Here is an 8,707-nt window from a genome sequence, read left to right as displayed (position 1 = left end):
CTCGTTGTCGAGGTATACTGCTTTCTGGTCCTCTGTCCATCCGTTCATTTCTGCCAGGAGATCAAATTGTGCTCTATATGTTTCTCACGGTGCCTTCCCATCGAATTCCTGTGGCTTCCTTCGTACTAGATCACCTCTATTGCTGACATTCATGTCTGGGATGTGACTTCTGACAGGACTGAAGATGTCTGCATTCGGGTATAAGTGCGGGGTCTGGAAGGGGCTTCCTGTTGTCTGAGGATGATTAGGTCGATGGCTAATATATCCTCCTTGTATAAAATATAGTAAATCATCCTTTAATGTATTTAATTCAATTTACTCATATTTTCCATTTGTGTATGCTGGATTTCTCTCAACTGTTGGAGACTTTCTTCTTGTTTATTTTCTTTCTCCTCCAACCAATGCTGCAGTCTCTCTTCTTGTTTCTTTTCTTTTTCCTCCAACAACTGCTGTAATCTCTCTCTTGTTTATTTTGCTGTTCGAGCTGCTGCTGTTGCAGGTATTCTTCCCACCGCTGTTGTCTCTCTTCTTGTTTCTTTTCTTTTCCTCCAACAGCTGCTGTAATCTCTCTTCTTGTTTCTTTTCTTTTTCCTCCAACCACTGCTGTAGTCTGTTTTCTTGTTTATTTTCTCGTTCTTCTTGTTTCCTTTGCTGCCTGAACGTAGGTCTCATCTGGTTAATATTTGTGTGTCTGCCTGGACGTATGTTTTATATGGTTAATCTGTTGTTTAATTATAATTAACTCAGTTTTTGTAGTTTTGACATTATTGTTTCAATACATTTTGTAACATTAAAACTTTCTATATTACTATAGCTAGCTAGGTTATATATACATATATAGATCCCTACTTGTCTTTATAAATAATTTTTTTTATTATATTTGTTTGTTTACTTTTTATTAGCTATATTTTTGTGCGCCAGCAATACCAAGCGAGGAGCGTGCGTATACCTGATTCAATTTTTTCACTCATCAGGATCTCCACCAACCTACACTCAAATATAATTATATGGTCAAAGCAGTGCATCGTCCATTTTATAGACTAATATCCTTTTCGGTACAAGAAAGGAATCTTTGAGGCCCAAACGAAAGAGTTCTATAAAAGAATTAGAGCAATAAGGTTCGTCATTTTTTTTTCCGTACGCTTGTTTGGAAAAGCCACTTACTTACTTACTTAGATGAAAATTTGATTCACTAAATAAACACGTATATAGCTATTTAGGCGGCTTTATAAGTACAATAAGCTTTAGTTTTGCTCAGCCGATACAGTGAAATAGTCAGTGTTAATATTTTAAAGGTAGCTTTAAACCGGCGATTTTATAGCCGCCACTTTATTTTATGACGATCCCTATTATTAAGTACTGCCGTACTTAATGATAGCTATAACAATAATACGTACATGGAGATGAATCAGAGTAATATTCACTACTTGGCACGATTTGCAAACTTAGGTACGATATACCAATTGATTGTTGAAAGAGAAAACTAAAACAGATTCTTATTATTAAACAACAATTATTCGTCATTATTGAGCTCTTACTGGTAAAAAAATAAAATTACTTTATTGTTACACTGTTTACTAATAAAGCTAATTATTGTTTTATATTTCAATATTATAAATAGAGATAGAACACAGTTAACTAATAAATGATTGTAGTAATCACTGATATTAAAAGTCAAACAAAAACAAAGATATTGTTATAATGTTTATATTTTTAATTCGTTGTTTAAAAGTCAGGAGGTTACTGAACAGAAAAATACAAAAACAAACGTTTTTTTTTACTCACACAGTGCTCTCATCTGCAAAACAAATGAAAAATATTTAATAAAATGTTAAAACCTAAGTTTATATAAAAAATGTGTTGTGCTTTTTTTTTCCAAAACAAGAATTAATTAGAATATTTGTCGTAATTAAGATTAGATGAAACCTATAAAGATAAAATTTAAAATTCATATGTTACTTTCTTAAAATGTCATATTTCGTCTTAAACATTTAATATATCAAAATGTATTGATAGCAATATTGTTCTTAGATTTTATATCTTTGAGATGTATATGTCAATATATAGCGTTTCAAAAATATTTTCAACCTTCACTCAATGAGCTACACTTTGGAATGTTGTACTAAATAAGGTAAAATATGCTTAATATGAGCTAAGTATTGTTAAAATTCGTTGATATAGAGAAGCATTCCACGACTCAACACTGCGAAAGTATATCCTGTTTTATATTTAATACGTCCCTAATTCTTTACGAACCACACTTTACTTTGATACAACTAGGGAAGAATAATCCAAAAGTACTAATCAAAAAGTACAATAGTAGAATAAAATATTCTGTGTAGAAATATTTCTACAAACACTATTATTGTATTTCAGCTTAATTCACAAATTAGTGTTTTTGTTGAAAGTATCAAACTGCAAACTGAGCCAGAGATATTTATTGATTTATACGAAAGAAAATATACTATCAATTTGCTAAAAATTTAAAAGTACCTAGGCCTCCATTTGACACAAGCATTCTATTTCAATTTCCTTCAACTCATCTTCTATTAACTCCTGAAAAATTATATAAATTATATGTTTTAACAAACATTCTTGTCTTCATAACAAATTATTATAAAATCGTCGCTTATTTAATCTGATTATATTACTTTGATATAAATTCTCGGATGTTGTAACAGTTTCTATCGTCGGGCGAGTTATCTTTTTTATTATTCAGTTAAAATAAGGCAAAGTCCAGTCCACTTATTTATAAACGCATTTATTTATTAATGTTCTATAGGTTACATTCGTTGACAGGCCTAACTTCCAAATAAAACAAGACTACACAGTGAACTATTTGTGCTCTGCCCACAGTACGTATCAAACGAAGAATCAATTACAAATTTGAATTGCCATAAAGGAAAAATATATATACATCACTGAATTTATGAACCGTTGAAGTCACTGATTGTTTATTTTTGAATATCGCGTAAAGCCAAATGAGAGCTATCTGCGCTAGCCGTCCCTAATTTAGCTGTGTAAGACTAGATGGAAGGCAGCTAGTCATCACCACCCACCGCCAACTTTTGGGCTACTCTTTTACCAACGAATAGTGGGATTGCCCGTCACATTATACCACCCCCACGGCTGAAAAGGCGAGTATGTTTGGTGGGACGGGGATTTGAACACACGACCACAGCTTGCGAGTCAAGCTCCCTAACCATCTGGCCATGCCGGGGCCATTAGTGAATACCTAACTCGTAAAGTTACTATCTAACTGTCTGATTATCCAGTTCAATCAGTAATAAGTCGACAAAACTGTATCAGATTCAATAACTAACTCATTGAAAGAGTCACTAACTCTGTTGGTTTTACACGATATTTGTTTTCCCCATGACTCTAGAAATGTCGAGACATCACGTATTTAGATGGTCAGAGCATTTCTAGGCGTCACACATCACCATTATGTAATGACAAACTCCCTTTAACAAACAGTATTTAAACATTCAAAGCATAGCATAAAAAATGTTTACTTACAATTGCAGGTTTGAGGCAGATGGCAAGCTAGCAAAAAATAAAAATATAAACATGGTTATATATTATATTAATAAACAACTTTTTTGTTGTCTAAGTTCCCTAGAGAATAAGTACATGAAGTTTGTAAGATAGCAAATTCTATTTTTATATGATTATGGTTGTGTTTATCGTTCTTTTCCTTCTGTGTTTAGTTTATGTATGAATTTTCAGTTGCATTAAAACGCTAACTCACCTTCTATATAATCATTTGTACCTTGAGTAAATATATATGTGTGTATGATGAAACTGACACCAGCTTCCTCAGCGGTGACGTACACATATTATTATTGTAGCAGAAAAGTATGTAAATTTATGATCACATGAAGTTGTACTCTCGTGACCTACTCTGTGAATAAATACCCTGACAGAAGCTTCACTAAGAGAGAGAGAGAGTTGTTTACTTATTGCTGTTTATCACTCGATATTGTTACTTATATTGAAAAGTATTTATGGAATATTGTATTTGGTGTATTGTTTTGGAATTAGTTTTTTTTTGTTTTTTTTCTGGTTCTTTTTTTCGTGTTTCCGTTATTTATTGGATTATTAATATTTATGATAAATCGTTTATTAATATTGATGTAAAGTCCTAGCCAGGCACTTGCTTATTAACTGCGTTTTGGTAAGTACTGAATTTATTTCTAAGTGTTGTTATTGTGAATAAATTTGTTTTCGTTATTGAACCCTGATTGTAGAAGTATGTGTAATTTTAGACCGTTACAAGTGTAACGAATTTATTATTATGTATTTATTTTTAATATGAACGTTGTTTGGATTGAATTTGTATTTAGAAATATGCGTGATTTGTAGTATCAGATATGTCTTGCGTATAACGAATTTGTTGTATATTTATTTTAATGTCAACGTTTGTTTCGAGGAAGTTTATATTTGAGGGCGTGTTAGTTAGGTATGGCGAAACTCCCGTCAATTCTCTAAGATTGTAGGATATTTGTGAACACAGGAATCAACAATATATCCACTTCCGAAACCGGTATTACCGAAGCTTCGTGAAAATGTGTCCCGCCTATGAAAACAGCAGAGAAGATAGCTAACATACAAGTCTGCTAGGAACCCGTTATAAACATGATTTTGCTAACCCTTATCAACCGGAAAATATACGACATTTGGCCAGGAACAGTTATAAATTTCAAACGTCAGTGAATTCTCATCAAACGTTAATATCTTTCCAAAAATATTACGGATTTCTCATCGGACATTAGTGGTTTTATGAAAATGTTATCTTACTTCAACAGTCCAACAATTCAGTGCCTGACAAAGCTAGCTAGCTTCCCGACGGACACTTGTATGTACATCAACTTCAAGTGAACTCGCAGGATATCAAGGAGACTCTGAACTAAGAAGACGATTTTAGGTTATTTGTAAGTTAGGGAAATTTCTGTTTATGAAACTTTGTTTGCAATAACTAATCGGAATAGTTAGCATTATAAATTATACTGTTGTATATATATATATATATATATATATATATTAAAACGTATTTGTGTCAAAACAAAAATGGTGTGAATCAATCTTGTTGGCAAATAGCGCAAATTAAATAAAATATCGGCATATTTCTAAACAGTAAATCCAGGGTACAGTTCAATTATTAAAAGTTAAATTATTTAACAAGCTTTGGATTATTTCAAATTCTCAAAACGTAACATAATACATTGGGGGCTGGTGTTCGAGATTTGAATCAGACACAAAATTCGAACTGAATTATAATTTAAATAATGATTGAATTTATATTGATCAGTGCCAACAAGATTTGATCATGTCGGATAATCAAGATTTTCTTTTATCACCATCCATAGAACAATTAGAAAAATATAACAAAAATTAATTGCTAAAGTTCTAGAACTAGAAGTTAAAAGGTCAATGAGAAAAAATAAACTAAAAAAGCATATTATCGAAATACTAGTCAGTGATGATTTGTTGCTTGAAGAAGCATTAGTGGAATACTCTAGTGTCCCTACTAGCCAATCGGGGTTGAGTGATAAGGAAACAGCTAAAACACAAACAAATCGAGCTTGAACAAGCTTGTATTGAAGCTGAAAGAGAAAATAAACGCCTCGAGGCCGAACAAACTCGAATTGAAGCCGAGAAAGAAATTAGACTGAAAGAAATGGAAATTAAACTTAACTGCGATTGACCAAGGCAAAATAACAACTTTGAACTTAATCTATATGTTAAAGTACCATCGTTCAATGAAAATTAAGTAGATAAATATTTCAAACATTTTGGAAACGTTGTCCAAACCATGAAATGGCCCATCGAAAAATGATCATTATTATTACAAAGTTGTTTAACTGGTAAAGCACAAGAAGCTAATTAGGCCGCTCTCTCTTTAGAAGATTGTACGAATTATGATAAGGTTAAATAAGCTATTCTCAAAGCATACGAGTTAGTGCCGGAGGCTTATCCCAAAAGTTTAGAGGTTATCGCAAATAAGATAATCAAACTTATATGGAATTTGCCCACGAAAAAGAGGTTTATTTTAATCGATGGTGCAATTCTATGCATATTGGCCACAGTTTCGACAAACTAATATGATTATGTCTTATTGAGTAATTTAAACGTTGTGCTCGTGACGACCTCAAAACTTATTTAGATGAAAAGAAAGTTGAAACACTACAGGAAGCAGCCGCTCTTTCTGATGACTAAACTTGAACATATAAAATTAATTTTCATAAAAAGAAATTCCTACCATTTCAACAAGAACCTGTACTTGTGCAATCCACTGAAGTTGAGGATTCTTCCAAAAAAACCCAGCTTCTCTAGTTAGAAGTCTTCATATAGTTGGGCTAAAACTTCATCAAAACCATCAAGGCCTGACTGCCATTTCTTTAAAAAACCTGGTCGTGTTATGTCCGATTGTTGGGGTTTGAAAAAAAAGAAAGAAAAGGAGGCAACACCCAGTGCGTTTGTGTCCACATATGGACGTAGTTTCACCAGATCACCCAATGTTGTTGATGTGGCCACTGATATAAAGGCTGATGTACTCAGGGAGGAATTCAGACCTTTTGTGTCTGTTGGTTATGTGTCTTTGACAAATGACACTGGCAATCCCATACCCACATGTATTATACGTGATAACGGGGCGACTCAGTCATTGTTGTTAGAAGGTGTATTGCCTTTAGATTCGAGTTCTGCCATTGGTGAGTCTGTTATTGCTCAGGGTATTGAGGGTAGCTTTATTAATGTTCCTCTTCATAATATTTATTTAGCATCAGACATAGTTTTGGGACCAGTTGGAGTTGGAGTAAGACCTATTCTGCCAATTAAGGGTGTATCATTATTGTTGGGAAACGATTTGGCTGGGGAAAAAGTTGTTGCCGAACCTAAAATGGTTAGCGAGCCGATCACTGTTTCATCTAAGGATGATGTTGTAGTTGAGGATAATCCCGATGTGTTTCCCTATTGTGCTGTGACTCGAGTTCAGGATAAGAAATTAAGCCAAAAACAAATGATAGACATGGATTCAGATGACAATGTTTAAGACTTGTCTCAGATATTTTTAGGATCCGACGGAGAACTTGTGGATGATCGTCCTGCTGACAATACCTCGCTGAGGAACAACGATGGACGTGAGGGATTTGATTCACCTAGTGAAGTTCCATTTACTAAAAGTAAACTGATTACTGAACAAGAAAATGATTTGCAGATCACTTCACTATTTAAACATGCATTCCCAAAAGGTGAATTGGAGAAAATGCCAAATGGTTATTTTTTCAAAAATGGTATGCTTATGAAAGAATGGAGACCACCAGATATGCCAGCTCCAGAGGACTGGGCTATTGTTCATCAAATCTTTGTTCCCAAAGCATGTCCTTCTGAAATATTGAAAGTTGTCCATGAACTCCCCCATTGGAGATCATTTAGGTGTCAACAAGACAGGTGACAATATTAGGAGAAATTTGTTTGGCCAGTGTTAGGCAAGACATTTATCAATTTTGTAAACTTGTCATACCTGTCAGTTGGTCGGAAAGTCTAACCAGAGAAAGACAAAGAAAGAAAAACAGAAGGGAAGACAGAAAGAGAAAAAGAAAAACAGAAAGAGAGAAAGAAAGACATAAAAATGCAGAAAGAAAAAGAGAGAGAGAAAGGAAGAAAGATACAAAGAAAGAAAGAAAAAGTCAGACAGAAGGAAAGAAAGAGACAGAAGGAAAAAGATAGACGGAAGGAATGAGAAAGAAAAAGACAGAAAGAAAGAGACAGAAAGGGAGAGAGAAAGAAAAAGGGACAAGGAAAGACAGAGAGAAAGAAAGAGACAGAAGGAAAAAGATAGGCGGAAGGAATGAGAAAGAAAAAGACAGAAAGAAAGAGACAGAAAGGGAGAGAGAAAGAAAAAGGGACAAGGAAAGACAGAGAGAAAGAAAAAGGGACAAGGAAAGACAGAGAGAAAGAAAAAATGAGACAGAAAAGGAGAAAGAAAGAAAAGAAAAAGAAAACACAAGGCTGTTAGATTGCAATTTATTTGTAGTGAAGATATGGTTTGAAGATTATCCATATCATAAGGGTTTATAATATTAGTGCCGGTGTACTTTCATGTACTATACAATTTTGTGATAAAGTGATTTGTACAGCTTGTATTCTATATTGTAATCATTATGTTAGACAAGTTAAATAGTTTTGTTTGTGAGGAATCAAACTCTGCATTTTAGCGTTTTAGTTGCGTAAACCTACGCTGCCTCACCGAGAACAGTTAATTAATTGTATGCATAAATTTGAAAAGAATCTAAAGCGTATCAGTGTTTTATTTTAAATTCCCAATTTTCAGTTTCAGTAAATCTATGGTTACATGAAATATTTGACATGTTCATAAATGTAACGAAAAATTAAAACTATTGTTCTTGTTAAATACTGTTCGTTCTTCTCATCGTTAAGTTATATATTTTTCTTATTCTTTGATAGATTGTTTGTTTGTTTGAAGTTAAGCACAAAGCTACACAATGGGCTATCTGTGCTCTGCCCACCACGGGTATCGAAACCCGGTTTCTAGCATTGTAAGTCCCCAGACATACCGCTGATAGATTGTTCAGGCAGAGTAATCATGGTGAGTATACTGGAATGGACGGCAACGACGTTTCGAAATTATTTCGTCTGAAAGCCGTATGCACTTTTATCCGTTGAAATAATGTTTTCGTTGCTC

The sequence above is a fragment of the Limulus polyphemus genome, unplaced genomic scaffold (assembly GCF_000517525.1).
Source record: "Limulus polyphemus unplaced genomic scaffold, Limulus_polyphemus-2.1.2 Scaffold800, whole genome shotgun sequence".
In the NCBI taxonomy this organism is placed as follows: Eukaryota; Metazoa; Arthropoda; class Merostomata; order Xiphosura; family Limulidae; genus Limulus; species Limulus polyphemus.
The sequence above is the reverse complement of the archived record's forward strand: the minus strand, read 5'-3'. Positions refer to the sequence as shown.